This window comes from Balaenoptera acutorostrata, chromosome 10 (assembly GCF_949987535.1).
Source record: "Balaenoptera acutorostrata chromosome 10, mBalAcu1.1, whole genome shotgun sequence".
Taxonomy (NCBI): domain Eukaryota; kingdom Metazoa; phylum Chordata; class Mammalia; order Artiodactyla; family Balaenopteridae; genus Balaenoptera; species Balaenoptera acutorostrata.
In genome coordinates, this window is record NC_080073.1 from 18,353,183 (window position 1) to 18,375,974 (window position 22,792).

The 22,792-nt window shown below is 42.0% G+C and overlaps 1 protein-coding gene across 1 annotated transcript in view; it reads left to right on the forward strand.

Moving 5' to 3' along the window:
* The window catches only part of SHQ1 (SHQ1, H/ACA ribonucleoprotein assembly factor), a 90,152-nt gene that overhangs the window by 64,158 nt on the left and 3,202 nt on the right, over positions 1–22,792 (forward strand).

A 22,792-nucleotide genomic window follows, 5' to 3' on the forward strand; every position in this document is an offset into this window, starting at 1 on the left:
ACTTTTTGCGGGTGCTTATCTACTCAGGTTTGAGAAAGTCAAAATGGGCTGGAGGTGTAGGAGAGAGAGCAGTGTGTGGAGGTTCGGATGGTTGGGTGGACGGATGTTTGGGTCACTTCCATGTCTCCTGCTTACTGTTGAGCAATACTGGCCCAGAGGTTGGTGTGGGGACTGCCCTGCAACCTCCCCGAGGAGTCAGGCGCAAGAATTGACCATCGGGACCAGCAGCCACACACTGCCCCCAAATCCCGAGACAGAGAACATGAGCCAGTTGAGGAGGAGGAAGGTACTCTGGCCTTCAATTCCAGGACATTCCCCAGGTCATCTCCAAATTACACACCCGAGCAGGAGACAGATAGGCGATCTACTGTGTAACTGAAGGATGTGTCATGGATAGCCATTCAATTTAATTCTCGTTCCAAAAGGGAGATACCTATGTGTAATAGTGTCTTAGATCACACCTTGTTTATCTAAAATATTTATAGGTGTAATTGCTTATTAATTATTAATAATGTATTAATGATAATTATTTAATTATTAAACTCAATTATTTATAATTATAAATATTTCTTTTCTTTGTGGTTCATTTGTTTAAATGAATTCAGAGTCTGATTGAATCCAAAATTTATTGAATATCTACTATGACCGGCGTTGTACTCAGTGCTGGAGGTTAGATCAAGGTCAGAATTTCCACATCAAGGAACCCACTGTCTGGGAAGGTTAAAGATACTACACTATCATGAAAAATCATAACTGGAAAGTTAAATGGCAAACGCCACGTGTATAGAGCTGTATATGCTGAGATGGCTCAATCACATTAAGAAATATGTATTGGGCTTCCCTGGTGGCACAGTGGTTAAGAATCCGCCTGCCAGTGCGGGGGGCATGGGTTCGAGCCCTGGTCTGGGAAGATCCCACATGCTGCGGAGCAACTCAGCCCGTGCGCCACAACTACTGAGCCCGTGTGCCACAACTACTGAAGGCCGCCTGCCTAGAGCCCATGTTCCGCAACAAGAGAAGCCACCACAATGAGAAGCCTGCGCACCGCAATGAAGAGTAGCCCTCGCTCGCCACAAGTAGAGAAGCCGGTGCGCAGCAACGAAGGCCCAATGCAGCCAAAAATAAATGAATAAAATAAATAAATAGGGCTTCCCTGGTGGCGCAGTGGTTGAGAATCTGCCTGCTAATGCAGGGGACACGGGTTCGAGCCCTGGTCTGGGAAGATCCCACATGCCACAGAGCAGCTGGGCCCGTGAGCCACAACTACTGAGCCTGCGCGTCTGGAGCCTGTGCCCCGCAACGGGAGGGGCCGCCATAGTGAGAGGCCCGCGCACCGCGATGAAGAGCGGTCCCCGCGCCGCGATGAAGAGTGGCCCCCACTTGCCGCAACTAGAGAAAGCCCTCGCACGAACCGAAGACCCAACACAGCCAAAAATAAATAAATAAATAAATAAAGTAGCTATTAAAAAAAATGCTTTTAATAAATAAATAAATAAATAAATAAATAAATAAATAATTTTTAAAAATAAAATAAAAAATAAAAGGCTGGCCAACATGGCTGTTCGTTCTAAAGTGATGTTACTTTAAAAAAAAAAAATATGTATTCACAGAACAAAAACCCTAGAAGGAAGCACATTAATGTTGATAAAAGTTATCTCTGGCTTGTGGATTTACGGGTGGCTTTTCTATTTTATACTTACTTTTTGGGTGTGTTTACAGTGAACATGTATTTTATTTTTTCCCTGATGGGTATTTTAGGAAATTACAAGGGTGATATCAGTGCTTGTTTTTCTTTTTCCTTACGTGTAAGAGAATATTACAGAACTGAATGAAGTAAAAAGTGTGGTGATCTGCACTTAAGGCCCAACTAAATCAGTAAACGAATGAAAAAAGAAAGCCCTTATGTCCTGAATGAAATGAAATAGACATAGTAAATAGATAATCTATCAGTACTTGCTTGAGCTTTCTCAAATATGAACTTAGCATTTAAGTCAAGTAGTAATTTGACATTATCTTCAAATGTGGAGTTTCTCTCTGCTGGGTGCACCATTTTATTATTTATTCAATATAAAATTATAGAGCAGAAAAAAGACACCAGACCATTAGACGTTTCCTGTGTATGTGTTCTCAGTTTTACAATACATCAAGTGGCAGAATATACTCTGATATCATGGCATACTTGTCCTTTGTGTAGGTGAACTGCTGTTAGCCTTGTGATGGATGAAATATCACTTTACATCACAGATTTGTAATTATGTGGTGTGCCTTAAATGACAGTGAAATGTGAAAAGTGATGTCTGTTCTGATGATCTTGTTTTCTTCAGGCTCTTTCTTGCCCTGTAACCTCAAGCCACATACACACCCACAGTTGTTCTTCGGCGATCTCATTTTTGATACCTTCTTAGAACTCAAAGACACTTTGAGCAAAGAATAAAACACCATCTCACATCTAGCATTAAGTACCCTTGGCCGTTCCAAGTAAGCTTGCCAGCCAGTTTAGATTTTCTATCCTTAGAATATCCTAAAGCTTCAAGAAAATAAGGGTTTAGTTCTTACTGAAAGAAATTCACTTCATTTCTAACTTGATGTTTAAAATTACAGTTGTCAGCACACGTCCTATATACCTGTTTTAACAGATAAAACAGTTAAAGGATTTCACTTCAGCTGGGTAAGCTAAAGCCATCTGAATGAATAAAACTATTGGGAAAGGGTCTCCACTTGACTAAATACTGGATTAATAAAATACAAGCTTTCAAAACTCAAGAAGTTGTGAAGCTTTTATTCTGAACACATCTGTACTATACATACTTATGCTTCAGAAGCGTTATCGTAACCCATGATTTCAGATGGAAATTTCAAATCTAGAATGTTCAGGAGGTACGTACTAGGTTTATGTTACCTTTGTATCAGAAAGATCCAGTCTTGCTCCAGGTTTATGGGAAAACATTTTTGTTTTTATTTTTAAACACAAGCTTACACAGATCTTCCATCATGTTTCCATTGATCATACTTTTTCAAAGGTCACCTGCCAGTCGAAGATGGGCTCTCGCCTTGAGGCTTGGGAGTGAGAGGTGAAGCCACACACCTACTCTGTTTCACATCTTTGGGGGTCTTGTTACCAAGTGGCGGTGATGGTGGTTTGTAAGTTGTGACTGCTTTAGGCTAGAGTATCTGTTCTCCCAACCATCTGTTCATTCAACAGATATTTTTGAGTTCTTACTATGGGCAGCATTCCGTGCTAAGGTTCTGAGCCTCCAGTGGTAAGCAAAAACCAGACATGCTCCCACGCCCCATGGAATTTATGGTCTAAGGGAAGGGAGATGTTAATCAAATAATCGCATACACAAAAAGTAAAAGCAAAACCTTGGAAAGTGCTCCAAGAAAAAAGATTCATGCTCCTGTGAAAGCACATTATAGCCAACCTGGTCTGGTGGGGGGATACGAGGAGGGGGCAGGTAATGACCGGGGAAGCTTTCCTTCGGGAAATACTTGCTTTGAGTACCAAAGTACAAGCAGGAGTTAACTTAAGGTGATGGATTTCACAGAATGTAGTAGGCCCACTACTTGCAGAGGTCGTGTGGCAGGAGGGAATTTTGTATGTGTTCAAGAAATTGAAAGAACATCGGATGTTCAGCCAGGGTGGCTGAAACATAAAAGGTATATATGTGTGTGGATGGATCAAGGTGCGGCTGGTGATTCAGGCAAGGCCCAGACTGTACAGTAGCTTCTGCATAATGTTAAGAATTTTTAATCTTGATCTTGAGAACAGTGGAAAGCTGGAGAAGGATCTTAGGCACACGATGGGAGAAGATCACTGGGGTAGTAGTGTGAATTGCATGTTACAACAGCTAGAAAGCTCCTTGTGAGGGATGAGTGTAACCTGACCAGGGAAGTAGGATTTAGGGACTAAAATGGATTTGGGGGGAGAGAGGGAGAAGCCATCATGGAGGGCAGTGCCTGAGTCTGTGGCTTGCGCAGCTGAACAAGTGATGAGACCTCATTTGGGAAGAATAATTCTCAGGCAGTTGGCTTTTGTTAGAGAAATTCTTCTGTTCACAGAACTTAGCCTCTTTTGTGGTGATCTGCACTATAGTTCATAATTCTGGGTAATGGCTAGTTTTCTTTCTTTGTCTCTGTGCGTTTTTTTTTTTTAAATTAATTAATTAATTAATTAATTTTTGGCTGCATTGGGTCTTTGTTGCTGCACACAGGCTTTCTCTAGTTGCGGCGAGCAGGGGCTACCCTTTGTTGTGGTGAGCGGGCTTCTCGTTGCTGTGGCTTCTCTTGTTGCGGAGCACGGGCTCTAGGCGCGCGGGTTTCAGTAGTTGTGGCACGCGGGCTCAGTAGTTGTGGCTCGTGGGCTCTAGAGCGCAGGCTCAGTAGTTGTGGTGCACGGGCTTAGTTGCTCCGTGGCATGTGGCATCTTCCCAGACCAGGGCTCAAACCTGTGTCCCCTACATTGGCAGGCGGATTCTTAACCACTGCGCCACCAGGAAAGTCCCTTTTTTTTTTAAAATAGAACTATTGGGTTCAGTTATCTACTGAAGGTTACCTCTTATTTGCCTTTTTTTGTATGTGTATAGAGTTTGGTTATTTTCTTAAAATATTTTCTTATGAAATATAAAATACTAAAATAATATAAAATATGTGTACAGTTTAAAGAATAATAAAAAAGTGAACATGCGTGTACTTACCACCAATCTTAAGAAATAGAGCATTACCAGTTTCCTAGAGGTACCCCATGAGACCAGTCCCAATCATATTTCCCTCCTCCCTCTGGTAACCACCATCCTGAATTTTGTATTAATCATTACCTTGTTTTTCCTTGTGGTTTTGCCATCTGTGTATTTATCCCAAGTTTAGTTTTAGTTTTACTTGCTTCTGAACTGTATGTAAATGGAATCACACTGTATGTGTTCTTCTGTTACTTGCATTTTTCACATAATGCTTTTTCTTTTTGGGGGGATTTAACCATGATGATGCACAGAGGTGTAGTTTATTTTCCTGCTATCTGAATCGACTGCAGTTTGTTTATGTATTGTAATGTAGACTGGATTGTTGATGAATGGTTCCCATTTTGGGTTATTAGGAAAATCCTGCTCTGAACATCTTTGTTCATACTTCATGGTGCACTTGTGCAACTTTTTGAGTAAGCCCTATACCCAGGAATGGAATTGCTGGGATTTAGGGGATGGTTGGAGGCCAGTTAGACTTTACTTGGTAATGCCAAAGTGTTTTCCAAAGTGGCTGTACCAATTTATTTCAACTTATACTCCCACCAATGAGAACTTCACTGGCTCAACCTTCACGCCAACACTTGTATTGTTCAGATTTTAAAATTTGGCATTCTCCATGGGTGTGAAAGAGTTTCTTTTGTAATTTTCATTTTCATGTTCTTGGTAACTAATGAAGCTAAGTATCCTTTCATGTATTTGTGAGCCATTCATGTCCCTTCTTCTGTGAATGTCTGTCTGTTGTGTTGCCTACTTTTTATTAGGGCTCTCTTTTTCTTTTTGATTTTTAGGTTTCCCTGGTATTCTAGATACTAGTCCTTTATTGATTAAATATGTTGCAAACATTTCTCCCCAGTTTGTAGTTTATCTTCCAGTCTCCTTGTAGTGTCTATATAAACAGAAGTTTTTAATTTTAATGTTGTAGAATTTATCGATATGTTCCTTTATGGGTATGCTTTTTGTTTCTTGTTTAAGAAAGTTTTTTGATTTGCTTGTCATAAAGATATTCTCATATAGTGTCTTCTAAAATTTTTATTCTTTTGGGTTTAGCATCTAAGTCTTTAGTCCACCTGGAACTGATTTCTGTGTATTTTATGAGATAGGGGATCCATTTTCATTTTTTTCCCATATGGATAACCTTATCCCGGCTTCATTTATTTAATAGTCCATCCTTTCCCCATGCATTCTGCAGTGCTCACTCTGTCATACATCGTTTACATATACACATGGATCTGTTTCTAGGTTGTCTCTTCAGTTTCACCGATTTACTTGTCTATCATGTGCCAATACCATACTTTCTTAATTACTGCAGCTTTGTATCTTAGAATCAGCTTGTCAAGTTCCATGAATAACACTTTGATTGGAATTGCTTTGAATCTATTAATCAGTTTTTGGGGAGACTAAAACATTTAGTCTCTTTGCGATAACATGGTGTGACTCTCTAAGTTTTCTTTAATGTCTTTTAATAAAATTTTATAATATGCTCCATAAAAACTTTATATGTCTTTTGCTAGATTTATTGCTTTATTTTTTGAGTTGCTATTGTAAATGGTATTTAAACAATTTTTTATTTTCAGACTCCTTGTTTAAAGTATATAGAAATGTGATTCACTTTTTTATATTGATTTCTGTATACAGCTACCTTGCTAAACTCTATTATTAACTTATGTACAGGTTCTCCCCAGTTTTCAATATAGGCAATAATAGCAGTGCAAATAATAACAGTTAGGATTCTTCTTTTCCAATCTTCATATCTTTCATTTCTTTTTTCTTTTTTGTTATTCTTCTTCATCATATTGTACTGACTAGATCCTCTAGTAAAATACTGAATAGATATGGTGGTAACGTACTTCCCTATCTTACTCTTTATTTTTTAGAAAAAGCTTTCAACAATTCACCATTAAATGTGATGTTTGCTGCAGACTTTTGTAGATAGCGTGTATCAAGTTAAGAAAGGTTCACGTTATTTGTAGTTTGCCAAGAGTTTCAATCCCAAATGGTCATCAAATTTTATTGCATATTTTCCTCATCTTTTGAGATGACCTTAAGTGTTTTCTCCTTTAACTTTTTAGTGTAATTAATGGCATTTATAAAATTTCTAACTTAAATTAGCCCTTGCACTCGTGGGATAAACCTATCTTCATTATGATGCATTATTTAAATAATGATGCTCAGTTTGGTTTGCTAACTCTGTGTGTGTGTGTGTGTGTGTGTGTGTGTGTGTGTGTGTGTGTATTGCATGTGCAAGAGAGAGAAACAGAAAACCAAGAGAGAAAGACAGGGAGGGAAGGGAGAGGGAAGGGAAGGGAAGGAGGTTGGCCTATGATTTTCCATTCTCGTACTATCTTTATCTACATTTGTTATCAAGGTTATGCCAGCCTGATAAAGTGTATTGGGGGTTGTTGCCTTTTCTGTTCTCTGAAATAGCTTATGTAAGATGGAAACAATCTCATCCGTGAATTTTCAGTAAAGTTCACCCCAGAAGCCATCTTGACTTTTTTCTTTTTGAAATTTTTTAACTATTCATTCAGATTTTCCAATTGCTATACAAGTATTCTAGTTCTCTGTTTCTCCTTGAGTCAGTTTTAATAGATTATATTTTTTTAGAAGTTTGTCCCTTTCATCTAAATTTTCAAAACTTTCTAAAGTTGTTCTTATTTCCTCTTATCTGTTTTCTTCTCTACAGCATCTATAATTTTCTTACTTTACGTTCCTGTGTATTTGTGCTTTCTTGTTTTTGTTTCTTCTTTTTTTGATCAATCTTGCAAGAGAGTATATTTGATTAGTTTATCAAAGAACCAATATTTTACTCTCTTGAATCCTCTCTTTTTGTCTTCTATTTCATTACTTTTTGCTTTTATCTATGTCATTTTATTCCTTCTGTTTTGGGAAATTTGTTATGCTGTTTTTTCTGACTTCTTATGTAGATGCTTAACTGATTAACTCTGGACCTTTCTTCATTTAAGTCTATAACCTTTCCTCCAAATACCTGCTTTGTATGCATCTTCAAGGTTGTGAAATATACTGAATTTTCATTATTATTCCATTCCAAAATTTTCTGATTTTACTCATGAAATGTTTAGAAGTGTGTTTCTCCAAGTGTATGGGGTTTTTATGTAATGTCTTTGTTACTGATTTCTAACTTCATTGCATTTCTGTCGGAGAATTTAATTTGTTGAGATTAATTTTAGGCCTAGCATGATCATTTTTTGAAGCTTGAAAGTAAGGTTTATGCTCTGATTGTTAGCTGCTAATTTGTATGTCTGTCTGTTGTTGAAACTTGTCAGTTGGGCTGTTTAAGTTTTTATATCCTTAGTGATTTATTTTGTCTGTTTAATCTATCAATTTCTGGATTGAAAGGTGTGTGAAAGTCATTATATTAGTGAACTTGTCAATTTCTTCCTGTCGACCTGTGGTCAGTTTTTACTTTATGATTTGAGGCATGTTATTTGGTGCTATTAGTTTACAATAACTAATATTTTGTCTCCCAGTTAAAGCTCCCTGGAGAACTGCAGTGTTTATTATGTAGTAGTCTTCTTTTATCACTGATAATGCCTTTTTGCCTTACAATCTATTTTGTCTGATACTAATATGGAGATCCCAGCTTTCTTTTGGTTAATATTTGCCTGGCATATTTTCTTTCTGTCCTTGGAGGAGTTAATTTTTGTGAACATTGTTTCAATAAACTTTCGATGACTGGTTTCAGATTCAAAGATAACTACAAAATCTTATATTTTTTTGTATACTGAACATGTGATATAAAGCTGTGATGGATCAGTAATTTGGGAACCAGTTTAGATGTTTTGGGGGTTTCTGGTCTTACTATTAGGTATGTTGTCCTGTCTGGGTTCCCTGATTCAAGTGTGTCTGTCTCTGACACCCCACTCCACACTTGATCAATCCAGCAGGTCTTTTTAATTTGTCCTATATAACTTCTTTCACTTAAATTCCTCTTTTTGGTGTCACTGCCTTTCCTTTAATTCAGGCCTATATTTTCTCATTTCCTGCCAGAGTGTTCCCTGTGTTTTCCTTGCCCCCAGAGTCTCACTCCCTGTCTTGTTTTTTTCCAACAACGATGCCAATCCTGTCATCCTGAAATACCATTTTGATCATGGCTGTCCTGCTCAGCAGTTCTCCACAATTGCCCCTTGCCAAGGTTAAGAGCCTAAATGAATGCCTGAGCTGGGTTCAAGACTCTTTGGGTCCTCTTCCTCATCTTTTCTACTTCTTCCCTCACTCCTGCTGATTGGGCACCCTCCCTCTCTCCTTCCAGATACACTCAGCATTTCCCAAATTTGCCAAGAGCTTCAGCCCTTCATTGCCTTTGTACATTCCATTTTCTCTACCAGAAATGTTACATTTTGCCTGAAGCTTTCTCTAATGACACCAACAAAGTCATCTCTCCATTGTAAGGCTTGAAGCTAACGCTGGCATCACTTGTCTTGGTGATGATCATTGTAATCCAGTCAGTCATAGAGTTGAGATGTCTGGCAAAATCTCCTCCTTTGCCAGCCTTTATTTTGTGGGTCGGTTCCCTGTGCACTGTCGACACTATGTGATTTCTAGTCCTTGGCATGAGACACTTGGCATGTCTGGAGACTGACTGATGGAGGAGGGGACTGGTTCTACTCTGAAGCACCTTAGATTGTTTGAAAGTTCTCCTTTGAATTGGACTGAAATCTACTTTTTTCTCATTAGTTTTAATTCTGGACCCATATGGAATAATTCCTTTCTCTCTTCAAATACCTGCTTTTATCTGTCTAGGGGATTGCTATTGCATTCCTTCTAAGTCTTCTCGATCAGCCTCTTCTGCCTTTAAATGATTCTTACAGGTCCAAAATTTCTAATTCTTTGCCCTTCCTGGTCTCTCTCTCTCTCTTTTTTTAATATTTACTTAGTTATTGATTATTTATTTATTTTGGCTGCACTGGGTCTTAGTTGCGGCATGCGAACTCTTAGTTGCGGCATGTATGCGGGATCTAGTTCCCCGACCAGGGATTGAACCCGGGCCCCCTGCATTGGGAGTGCGGAGTCTTACCCACTGGACCACCAGGGACGTCCCCCTTCCTGATCTCTTTTTAAAAGGCAAATTGTACTTTGTCAGTGCCTCCCCTCTCCTTTTTGGGGTCAGTACCCTTTTAAAGTATCCTCCAGGTTAAATATAATCCTCCAGGTTTGGCCAGAAGTTAGAAAGGAACTGTCGCTCTCTTTTTTTTATCACCATTCCTGTATTAACGTGGTCTGGGAGCTCATCTACTTATAGTTGGAAACCTCAACACACTCCTTATTCCTAGTTTACCATTAACCAAAACCCTTAAGATTTTTGTCTCAGACGTTGTTGAATTAATTATAATTTATCTCAGACGTTGTTTAATTATTTACAATTATAATTTCTCATGTATCAGCTATTGAGAACTTTGTATCTGTTCCCTGGTTTTTACCCTGTTGAATTTGGTTTTGTCCCATGCACCTGCTTTAACCTTTTTGGAACTAGAATCTATCATCCCAGCTATTTCCTATCTTTTCCTAATCTTTTTACTTTTGTAACACTCTTTGTAAACTTGACTCCTGAAATCCAGTAAGTAATCATTTTTGGAGCTTCTTCTGTATGCGAAGCACAAGATGAGGGACCCGGGAACTGAAGAGGAATTAGTAAGGTTTCTGCCCTTAAGGAATTAGAATGAATGTTTTATGTTTTCACCTAAGACAGTGAATACACGTTGAATGAAGAAGTCTGGCTTCAAAACTTTTTACTCTTCCACTAGGTCCCTTCCTTCAGGTTGAAATTAATCTTACCTGCAAGGTCAAATGTGAGTCCAGTCAGCTTTATAACCATACACCCCATGTTCTGTACTTCACCCATAAAGAAGCCACAGGAGACTGTCATATGCCTTCCTAAAACCCAGGCACAGTCTTTGCCCAGGGCTCCCAGGCTGAGGCCAGTCCAAGGGATGGCATCCATTTCTGTGAACCCATGCGAGCTCCTGGGGACACCACTTCATCTCCTAATGCGCGCAGTTCATGGGTTTTGAGTTCACTGTCTGCAGTTTCATCACTTTCCTTCTTCACCGTCTGAAAGATAAGCAAGATGCGTTTGCCTCTTTCCTGTCTTCTGTGTGGATGTTGGAGGCTAGAAACATTGTTCTTATTCCCTCTCCAGTTTTTTCTGTGATCAGCAAAATGCCTTTTCTGTTAGTATTAATCTGTGTCACAGTTTTTACCTTCCATAATAATAGCTGTAATTTTATGGTACTTCCTGGGCCTTTTTCTCTTTTCTTCATCATTCTCATTTTATTGAACAGACAGCCCTTGATCAGATTGACAGCGAAGCAAACTCCTTCTTCTTGGGACTTCTGAGATATAGTCTGGTCCAGATGAAGCCCTGATCATTCTGTCATCTTAAGCCATGGTCCACAAAACCAAATCCTGTTTTTGATTTGAAAAGGCTGAGGTCGGAAAGTTGTCCCTTGCCATTAGAAATGTAGAGAGGCCATCGAGTATCATGGTTAAGATTATGGGAGCCAGTTGGGCCATTTGGCTGGCTTCAGATCTGTATGGCCTTGGACAAGTCATTTAAACTTTCTGTGCCTCAGCTATCCACAAAATTGGTACAGTTAGGCAAATTAGATGAGCTGACACATGCAGTATGCTTAGAGCATGTTAGCACAGACTAAGTAGTCAATTAATGGTTTGCAAACAACAAAGTTCCTCCATTGATGCATTGCTTGCTTAACAATGACATTGGCTGAATCAGGCAATTGGTCCATGATAATAATAATAGCTTACTGCATGCCAGGCATTGTGCTAAGTGCTTTATATTCATCATGTCTCTTAATCTCATAGGTTTTATATGATTTGGGTTATGTCCCCATTTTATTACGGCCCCAGGTTACAGGTATGGAAACTGAGGCTCAAAGAGATGAAGAAACCCAGGCCTGCTTGTCAGAACCTGAGCTCCTAACCACCTTGCTGTGGTCAGTCAGTCCCCTGTCGTCTTCCAGAACATTAACCCACCCTCTCTGTTAACACTGCATGCGCTGTCTCTGTTGATGAAGTTCCAGTGTGGTTTCTATTAATGAGCCTTTAGTCTTGCTGGGGAGAAAACATATGCAAATGGCAGAATTAGTGGATTACGGAGAGACTCCGCCTCATTGCCAGTGATACAGCCGGTGATACAGCCATAAGAAAGATATTGATTCAGGGACTTCCCTGGTGGTCCAGTGGTTGAGAATCCGCCTTCCAGTGCAGGGGACGTGGGTTCGATCCCTAGTCAGGGAACTAAGATTCCACATGCCACGGGGCAACTAAGCCTGCACGCCACAACTAGAGAGCCCATGTGCCACAACTAAGACCCAATGCAGCCAAAAATAAATTAAATAAATAAAATAAAATAAAAGGTATTGATTAAGAGAAGAGGGAACTTGGCGTGGTCTACAGGGCTGAGTGGAGTGGGGGCTTGACCTGGGAACTAAAGATGGGTGGGGTCTGACCAGGCACAGAGAGAAAGAAGGGAGGTGTGCACGGCAGGGACACAACTTGAGGCAAGTCCCCGAAGTTAAAACAGTTGTGCTGGGAGTAAGAGCAGTGGTGAACTGGTCACACTGGTGGAGCGGAAATGTGCTGGGGTATATAGAATATGTTAGAGTGTTGGGGAGATGCAGCTAAGTCTGCAGCATGTAAGAGTTGCAAGCTGGTGGCCCTTGGGTCACTTGGTTCTCAGTGAGTTTTCTAAAACTTCGAATTGGTTGCTAGCACTTAAAAATTGGAAGATTTTATGTCAAAGTCTGGATTTACAGCTGCTCTGGAACTAACGGAGAAGTTCTGGCAGTTGCTGAGCCCACGTCCCCACTTGGTGACAACTGGCCGGAGCTGAGGCCAGCTGTCTCCCCTGTACGGGACAAGGGTGCTCCATTCCGCACAGACCCCCGCCCCTTCCATGCGACTCCATCTGCCTGACCGGTGAGGGCAGCAGAGTTTGTGACCTTGGCCTCATGGATACGGGCTCCGAGACTGGCTCAGAGGACCCTGTCCTTTCTTCCTTTCAAACTGCAGGCTCCATGAGAGCAGGATCCAGGCTTTGCTTGGGCACTGCTGCGCTGCTCGGGCTAGAAAAACGCCCTGCAGATCTCGGGCCCTCAATCAATGCGGCACGTGGGTGGCAGCAGTGACCACGTTACAGTGGGCTCAGCTTCCGAAGCTGAACACAGACGGATGAGGTGCACAGCAGTCAACCGGGTGGCTCATTTTAAGCCCTGTTTTTAAAAAGGCAAACTGTGGATGACCCTTAAGCAGCAAATAGGCCACTTACGAAGTCGAGAATGGTCTGTGTGTGTGTCAAGGAGAAAACTGCTGGTTGTTCTTTGCTCTGTTTCCAGCTCCATTCCCGGACACAGGGAGGTACGCTCTTGTTCTCTTCTTCTTCGGACACACACTAAACAATAGGAGTAGAAAATGCATCAGGAAGACCTAAGGCACATACTTATCGGCTTCATTCAGCAGGAACAGCAGCACGACCGAGAGCACAGCCAGAGCTCCCGGCCCTGTGCGATTTCACAAATCCTGAAAAACCCTAGTTGCTTTTCACTAGGGATGTGATCTTTCCTCCTGGCTGCGGATGGCAGCTCTCCGCCACGGCTCAGTTTAGCCCGGGTTCTTGTTCTGTTTATTTCTTTCTTTCCCTTTCTTCTGCACGTGGTGTTCCTCTGGGCTCCGTCTGCACGCACCTTGCCATGGGAGCCCCGGAAAAGAAGAAAGTCCACCCGCCTCTCCCCCCGGGCTTGGCTCCAGAAAATCAAAGCCGAGCAGAGGCAGCTCTTCTCCGCCTGCAGCAGGGTCAGCGATTTGTGTAATGTTTTCCGTGTCAGCTTATCTCTGCCGGTTTCTTGTGTCTGTGAGCACGGGGAGGAAGTGCCGCATCGCCATGGCTGCCTTTTTAAGCAGGTGGGAGCCGCAGCTGCGATCAAAGCCCAGCCCCGCGCTCCCCGCCGACAGCCGTGCCTCCTTTTTTGTCAAGTGTTCCTGGTGGGGCTGGATTCATCCCTTTGGAGTGAGGTGGCTCTACGAAAAGACTTACCCGGATGCCCCCACAAGGAACGAAAGGAGAAAAGCCCTTACGTCTCTCGCCCCACGTGGGAAGCTTTTTGATCACGTCGTTTGACTCTAACCATAATTAGGCTTTTGCATCCCGTTCTTGTAGGAACACGAAATGCCGTTCAGCCAGCAGGTTTGGTACTCACAGCCCTCGAACTGGGGGGTTTCAGTTGTACTGTGTCTTCCTGTATTTAGTCAAATGGTATTTTGGAGCCACTTTCTCATTCTTATTTTTAGTAATCAGTAATTTTCGTAGATGGTAATTTGGGTCTGATTGGACATCTTGGCAACTCTTCAGTTCTAATAATAGCAGAGTTTTTGCCTGTATGTCTTGATGCTAAAGTGAACATAGAATTCGTAAGCGATGTCCAACAAACTGATTTTTGAGAGTCATGGTCACTACCTTAAAGTAGAGAATAAATTTTAGTTCCCATCCTGATACAAGTATCCTAGAAGGCTTAATTTGCGTAAATGTTTTGCCAAGGATTGGATCCCCCAACACAGGAAAGATTCTTCAGTGATTCTCCTGGCTAGTGTGGTCTTCCAGCATCTTGTTTCACGTAGGTAATAAGCCCTCTCAGTACCCAGATGGTGTCACTGCTTCGGTGGGAGCTAGCACACAGCAGGTTGCGTGTTAGAAGCCCTGGCCATCCCCCGGATTTACCCTCTGGCATCAGGCACATGTTGGCCTGTGAGCACTGGTGAAGTGTAGAGAGTCATGCGTACCTGCTTAGCCCGCGTGACTGAGGAAAGGATCACACGGGCTCACGCATATGAAAGCGGTTCAGAACCCTCCAGTCTGGTGCCTGTGTGGAATACTAGTGCTCCAGGCTGTGGTAGCCCTGTGCTCTTAGCTTTGTCTAGGCCTCATCTTTGTCACAGAAAGTTAGGGCTTTCGATTCCATCTTGGTAGTCGAATTTTGTATTCATAGCCACGTGAGGCTATTTTAGTGTAGATTAATTAAAATAAAATAAGATTTAGGATTCAATTCCTCGGTCACGCTGGACATTTCAAGTGCTTAGTTGCCACATGTGGCTCGTGGCTACCATGTTAGATAGTACAGATCTAAAACATTTCCATCATTACGTAAAGCTCTGCCAGACAACCCTGGGCTCAGTTATCTATCAGGTTCCCTCCAACCTGCGTTTGTGTAGACTTCAACAGAGTGGCTTGCTCAGTCCTTAAAGGAGAATTAATTGTGCCTTTAATGCCCCATCCTCCACCTGTACCAGGGGCGTGGATCTGTTGTAATCTGTGCCCTTGTTTCCCTGGTGGCTGAGCAGGAAGCCTTCCTATGGCATCTTTCACAGTTTCTTAGCAGAGAAAAGTTAGCTATAGAAAGATACGTTCTTGAGCCCTTAAGTAATTTTATCTAGCTTATATTTATAGTATGAAGTACTATAAAATTCTGGCTTGGCCAGAATTTTTCTCCTCTTTTACTAAACCTCTGGGTCTTCCTTTTTAGAAATAAGATAGCCCGTTGTCATTTTCCTTGAACGTGGGACATCACAAATTGGGTGTCAGGCTCAGGTGAGTGGAAGGTAGGAGAGGCAGTTTTCTAGGCATGGATACACGATCTGGAGATTAGAGACAGCTACGTGGGAATTGACATTGACATGGCTTTCAGGCTGGGAGTAGGGGTTGGATGTGAGTATTGTACCAAGTTCAGTGGGCTGGAGGTTCAAGCCAGGAAGAAATGGACTAAGTAAAAAGCAAGAATAAAGCCAGGTCTCACACTTTAGGCTATTCAATATATTTGGTCCCTTATGTCACCTTTCAGTGAGGTCTTCTCTAAACACGTAAAAATTGAATCCCCTCTGTCCTTAGCACTCCTGGGCCACTTTTCAGCTCTGTTTTTTCCATAGCAGTTATACCATCTAGCACACTCTGTATTTACTTAGTTTCTGTTCGTTGTCTATCTTTTCCTAAACAAGAGTATAAGCTCCATGAGCGTGAGGGTCCTTATCTGTTTTGCTCAGTGCTTGGGCACATAGTACTTTCAGTAGATATTGAATGAATGAATGAATGAGAAATGCGTCTGCCGCGTTGTTTCAGTGAGACCTGGAGGGAGAGGTCACTTGTAGGAGAGGCCCATACTCGAGGTAAGGAAGCAGTGGGTGGAGGGCAGGGCGGGGCCGGGGCAGGCATGGGCTGGGGTCTGACGGGGCTGGGGAGGGAGTCGGGGGGAGCAGACTTCTGGAGCCTGGCCTTGGGAGAGATCTCTGCAGAGGTTGAAGATTTTGTGCAAGAAAGCAGCTGATCCCAGCTTTGTAGAATCGGTGCTGGGAGATGAGGTGTTTCTGAGAACGAGCCTCAGGATCAAGCGGGCCTTTAAGAAAGGCCACGGAGAGAACTCTTGAGCCAAAGGGCCATTAGAGAAGGGCTCCTCGCACCTTTGAGCTGGAGCCAAGGTTGCTGAGTGGCTGCAGGCTGAAGCTTCAGAGCTGACCCAGGAGCGGGGGAGAGCCTCATGCCAGTCCCAGCCTGCCAGCTGTTTGGTCAGATTGAGTCAGCGATGCTGAGAACTGTAAAGCGTAAGGTGCTCATAATCGTCGCTCTGACGCGGTCACGGCTGTCTGAAGCAGTGCTTCTCAGACTTCACTGAGCATCCAGGTCCCCTGGGAGCTTGTTGAAATTGCAGATTCTGAGTCAGGGGTCTGGGACGGGCCCTGGGCTTTTGCAGTTCTCACAAGTGCTGGCACGATACTGCTGCTGGTCCAGGGACGCCACTTTAAGTAGCAAGGCTTTACTAAGGAGAGAAACTAATCTGTGTCATCGATATCAATTACCTTTATTAAAACTATTCTAAAATTCTCCTTGGATAGGCTAGGGACTGTCACTTAAGGATGTTCCGATAGACAAATGCTTTTCACTGTAGTTGAACTGAAGTAGTTTTTGAGAGAACGTAAGCAAGCATTAAGAAAATTGGCCTTCCCCAATTTTGGTTTTCTGTAGATGAGTGCTTGTCAGCACTGTTGTCCAGTCTGGCTTTCGAATCCAAGGCTTCCTAGGGCAGTTCTTGAAAGTCCAAGCCTGAGCAGACTTTTACGTCCATTCCCTACATGCGAGAGGTGGTTGTGCCCAGCAGGGTGTGGTGTGTGTGCTGAGCCGCTGACCAGCTGGTCTTGACAGGGGCCTGGATCGGGGTTAGAAGTCTGCTCTTGTGCGAAGCAAATGGACTCGAGGACACAGGGAGGGGGCAGGGGAAGCTGGGACGAAGTGAGAGAGTGGTATGGACTTATATATACACTACCAAATGTAAAATAGATAGCTGGTGGGAAGCAGCCACATAGCACAGGGAGATCAGCTCGGTGCTTTGTGACCACCTAGAGGGGTGGGATAGGGAGGGTGGGAGGGAGACGCAAGAGGGAGGAGATATGGGGATATATGTATACGTATAGTTGATTCACTTTGTTGTACAGCGGCAACTAACACAACAATGTAAAGTAATTATACTCCAATAAAGATATTTAAAAAAAATAAATAAATAATGGAATTTGACCTGTGCGTTGTGAACTTGCTTTGCAATGGTAACTCCTTTATCCTTTCCATTTTCTCCCTTCTGCAATGAGAATGTCTTTTCTACGCCTGTCCAACCATTGTATTTTGCAACAGATAACTTGTTTTTTAGTTTCACAGGTCTGTGGACAGAGAGGAATTTACCCCAGGATGGAGCATACCCGGAGTCTCACCTAAACCTGACTGAGATGAGATTTAGATGAGATTTTGGACCTAGAATTGATGTTGGAATGGATTGAGACCTTGGGGATGTTGAGATGGGTGAATGTATATTGCATGTGGGACAGCCATGAATTGGGGGGGCTAGAAGACAGGCTGCACTGGGTTGGATAGTGCCCCTCCAATTCATATCCTTCTCAGAACCCTAGAATGTGACTTCATCTGGAAATAGGGTTGTCGTAGATATAAATTATTGTTAAGATGGGGTCATATTGGTGTAGGATGGACCCTTAATCCAATATGACTGGTATTCTTATGAGGAGAAGAGACACAGAGACACATCCAGAGGGAAGACAACCATGCGAAGAAACAGACAGACAGACACACAGAGAGAATGGCAGGTGGTGACAGAAGCAGAGTTTAAGAGTGATGTGTCTATAAGTCAAGGATTCCTGGCAACACCTGAAGCTAAGAGAAAGGCATGGAACAGATTCTCCCCTCTGAGCCCTCAGAAGGAAGCAGCCCTGCTGATACCTTGATTTTGGACTTCTAGCCTCTAGAGCTGTAAGAGGATAAATTTCTGCTGTTTGAAGCCACCGAGTTTGTGGTAGTTTGTTATGACAGTCACTGGAAACTAATACAGGGAGTTTCCGGAAAATTATTCTAATGATCCATGGACTAGGTGTTGTTTTTCATAATCCAGCCCCAAAGAATGGTATTAAGTCAAGTTGAAAATAGGATGAAAAATTATTTCATTGGCCCAAACTCAATATGGCATAAATGACTCTTTTTTTTTTTTAACATCTTTATTGGAGTATAATTGCTTTACAATGGTGTGTTAGTTTCTGCTTTATAACAAAGTGGATCAGCTATACATATACATATATCCCCATATCTCCTCCCTCTTGCATCTCCCTCCCACCCTCCCTATCCCATCCCTCTAGGTGGTCACAAAGCACCGAGCTGATCTCCCTGTGCCATGCGGCTGCTTCCCACTAGCTATCTATTTTACGTTTGGTAGTGTATATATATCAATGCTACTCTCACACTTCGTCCCAGCTTACCATTCCCCCTCCCTGTGTCCTCAAGTCCATTCTCTACGTCTGCATCTTTATTCCTGTCCTGCCCCGAGGTTCAGAACCTTTTTTTTTTTTTTTTTAGATTCCATATATATGTGTTGGCATACGTTATTTTCTTTCTGACTTACTTCACTCTTTATGACAGACTCTAGGTCTATCCACCTCACTACAAATAACTCAATTTCGTTTCTTTTTATGGCCGAGTAATATTCCATTGTATACATGTGCCACAATTTCTTTATCCATTCATCTGTCGATGGACACTTAGGTTGCTTCCATGAATGACTCTTATCTTGCAGTATTTTCTGTATGTCAGATGACATACAGAATCGGTAATTTCTTGTTCAAAGAGATCAGTTGTTTCTGTTAATGACTGAGATGGAAATGTTTTTTACTCTTAGAGAGTAAGGGCAGGCAGTTCTGTGTTCATCTGTGCATCAATTGCTGTTTGTCTTTCAAGGCACTTTTCAGAGTAGAGTTTCACTAGCAACTTCTACCTAAAGCTAATGCATTACCTTGTATTTAGATCGGGTTGCATAAATGTATTTTGGGCAGGGGAGTTTGAAGTTTGGAACTGGTTCTTTTCAATAGAGAAGAATTATGATCATATGTCATTATCGTCATTGCCTTTTGAAAAGAAAGTTGATATACTGTTTGTTCCCAGAAAGAACCCGAGTGTGTTTGTGTGTGTGTGTGTGTCTGTGCTTTGAAATTAAAAGGCCAAGTCAGCGTATTCCATCAGCCAGTATGAAATGTGTCTGGAGTGGCCTCACTGGAGTCCTGTCCTACATTATCAGTTGCTGGCTCTAGTGTCAGTATGTCATGCCTGGCAGGTTAGCAGGTTTTGGCAGAGGAAATGAAACCTAGTCAGTTACTACAAGATTTATAGTAGGCCTGCTATTGCAGGAAGTGGTGAAAAGTTGATTGATAGTTTGAGACAAAACTCTACAGCAAGAAACAGGATGTATGCTTTCTATTTATACCTAGTTTTCTTTTTCCTGCATTTCAGGGCTCCTTTTGCACTTTGTTTTGGCTGTTTCATAAGGCTACGGTTCCCTTTATTTTTTTCCCCCTAAATTCAGTCACCAAATATAAAATAATTGAGGAAATTTTATATCAGCTTAGCCACAGTAAAGGCATATACCCTCAGCTGTTACTATTACTCTTTCATGGCAGTTGGATTTACTGTAACTTGTCAGAAGGCAGTCTTTAATTTAAAAAGAATTCCTCCAGATAGGATATTATTTCACATCTATAAACAGAATGGAAGAGATTTTTTTTTTTTAAAGCTACATGGCAGGATTACATTTCCAAAAATTTTCTAAGAAAAACCTGTGTTGAGTATAATTCTATTAAAATATGACATTAGTAACGATCTATCATGTGTCTTTTAAATGCTGAATCTCTTCACTCTGTAATTAATACATCTTAGCAGGTAGGAGTTCTTCACTTAGATATAAAATATATACTATAAGTACAACTAGTAACTCAGCGTATGTGTTCATTGAGTATATCCACATGTACCTGGTTTTTGTAAGCGTTCTGGTTAACTAATAATGTCATTTGACAAGGCTTTTTGACATGGCCTAGCCTGGTCTGTTTTGAGTGTGACAGTGAAAAACCACTAACTGCGTTAAATGAGGTGTTTTCCGAAATGGAAAGGCCATTACAGAGTTAGATTCTAGAATTTACAAGGAGTGGCAGAGTTAGAACCAACTCCAATTGTGCCCGTGTTTGAAAGAACAAAGAGGCTACTCTTTCATGGCTTAATTTTTTTCTCCAGAGGAATAATTTCCTTTTCTGTGAACAGTGACTGCTAAGTTATCTGTGTAAAATAATTGAATAGAAACAAACCCAACTTTCATTCTTCAGGCTGTTGGGTCATATTCTACACCAATGATATTTTGAACATTTTAATTAGTTTTTTATCCCAGCATTCCTTAAGAAGAGAGGTCAAAATGCTTCTTCTGTAAAGTTTCTATCAGAAGTTTAATATCAATTTGGGAAACTAGACAGCTTGAAGTAGTAAAAGTGGGATAATAAGAAATAGAGGGACTTCCCTGGTGGTGCAGTGGTTGAGAATCTGCCTGCCAATGCAGGGGATACGGGTTTGAGCCCTGGTCTGGGAAGATCCCACATGCTGCGGAGCAACTAAGCCCGTGCGCCACAGCTACTGAAACCCGGGTGCCTAGAGCCCGTGCTCCACAACAAGAGAAGCCACCGCAATGAGAAGCCCGCGCACCACAACAAAGAGAAGACCCCGCTCCACTCAACTAGAGAAAGCCCGTGCGCAGCAGCAAAGACCCAACGCAGCCAAAAATAAAATGAATAAATAAATTTATTTAAAAAAAAAAAAAAGAAAGATGAATCAGGGTGGCAAGGAATTAAAAAAAGAAACATATAATCCATTTTTTACACACATTATATAAATGGGTCATTTTAAACATAATATAGTGCTAAAAGTGAGAAACAAACTTTTCTCTGAAGAATAAAAAGTCATCTCAGCTGGTAAGAGGCACGAGTTTCTGTTTGGGTCCTGTGCCTCATCCTTGCCACTTTCCTGCCTGTTAGAGTTGACACTTTTTAGTCCCAGCATTGTGAGGGATGCTTTCTGAAAAGAGCCAAGATGACAGGTAGGGAGCTTTGAAATTCCAAATTTATGCAGTTATAAGTGACAGATGTAATGTTTTTATAGTAGACAATAACAAAGATACAAATAGTTTTAACTTGAGTAGATATATCTACTGTATTCACGAATATCCGCAAAAATAATTCACATTTTTTCCCCTGGGATTCTACAACCTCTGTAGGTAAAGCTTAGATGTATACTCCATATAAGATTGCTGAGCTAAAGGGACCAGTCATAGTTTCTCTGGAGAATTCTGGGCCTTAGGCAAGTCAGAACTTGCTCCTTTGAGGTGTTGAGTGGTATCACGTTGGGAAGGAATCAAGAATGTGGGCTTAAGAAGGGAAGCTTTTCAGAGCCTGAGAATTCCTGGGAGGCCCTGTGGTAGAGAAGAGAGAGTGCGGGAGCTCAGAGGCCTGGGCTTCCCGTCTTGACTGCCCCTCATCAGCGGGGTGAACTTCAGCTGGTCTCTTAACCTCTCCAAGCTTCTGTTTCACCATCTGTCACGTGGGGAGAGAAATGAAGCTGATTCATAGGGTTGTCGTTAGGAGCAAGTGCAGTGAGACGTTTGTGGAGCGTCGTCCTTCATATAGTGTCGAAAGTGTTTATCATGGCTCTTAAACACGTGAGGTGCGTGGTTACTGAAGTGTAAAGGCTTTTATTTCAGATTTTTATCTTGCATATGATAATTTAATGCAAGGCATTGTCTTCTTTCCTAAGTTCATGGCTCTTTAGCTCTTAAAGCTGTGTGTCATTACCCAGAGAGGACCTTTTTCAGTGAGAAAGATGGCAGTGAACTAGTCCTTAGGCTGGCAGGGCCTTGCAGGAAGGAGGTTTTAAACTGGTCCACTGGCTCTGACCAGATCCGTGGCCACTGGTAGCCAAGGTTTCAAAATATATGGTGGACATCATCCACAGCTGTCTTGGACATGGATGTAGATTATATTGCAATCATCTTACTTCATAACTGTGTTTTTAAAGATGTCTCAAACCCACCAGAGTTCACTCAGAGTTATAGCCCTTTGGGAATCATTCACCAACTCTAGTGGATCTCATCCAGGTTTTCCTCTCTACCCCGGACCATCTTTCCTTTTCTAAGCTCTGGGAATTCCAGCACCAAGACATAGGGTTTTCCTCATTTAAGAGAAAGTTGTGCATCCATGACGGCCATTGTCCTTGTCCTACCCTCCCTTGGACACTGACCGCAGTGGAAGCTTCGGGTCCTGGTTACACTTGTGGAGGGCTGGGGGCGGGGCGCGGAAGCTCGTTGTTTTGTTAAGTATTTTGAGACAAAGGGGTCTCAGGTACATCCAGGCACTTAGATGAAAGTCCCCAAGTCCCCGTCTATCACTTTAGCTCTATTGAAATGAAGCCTCATTTCCCCAGTATTATGGGATGGACTTCGCTTTGACGAATGAACTTATCCTGTGAACTCACCTCATCCAGTTTGTCTCAAGCCACTAATTTAATCTTTGGAGCTAGGGAAACCCAGAAGACATGTCACTCATTGCCACTTTTTTTCACTTGTCACACCAGATTTTCCTCTATGGAACAGCAAATATATCGTTTTTGGAGAACTGCAGTA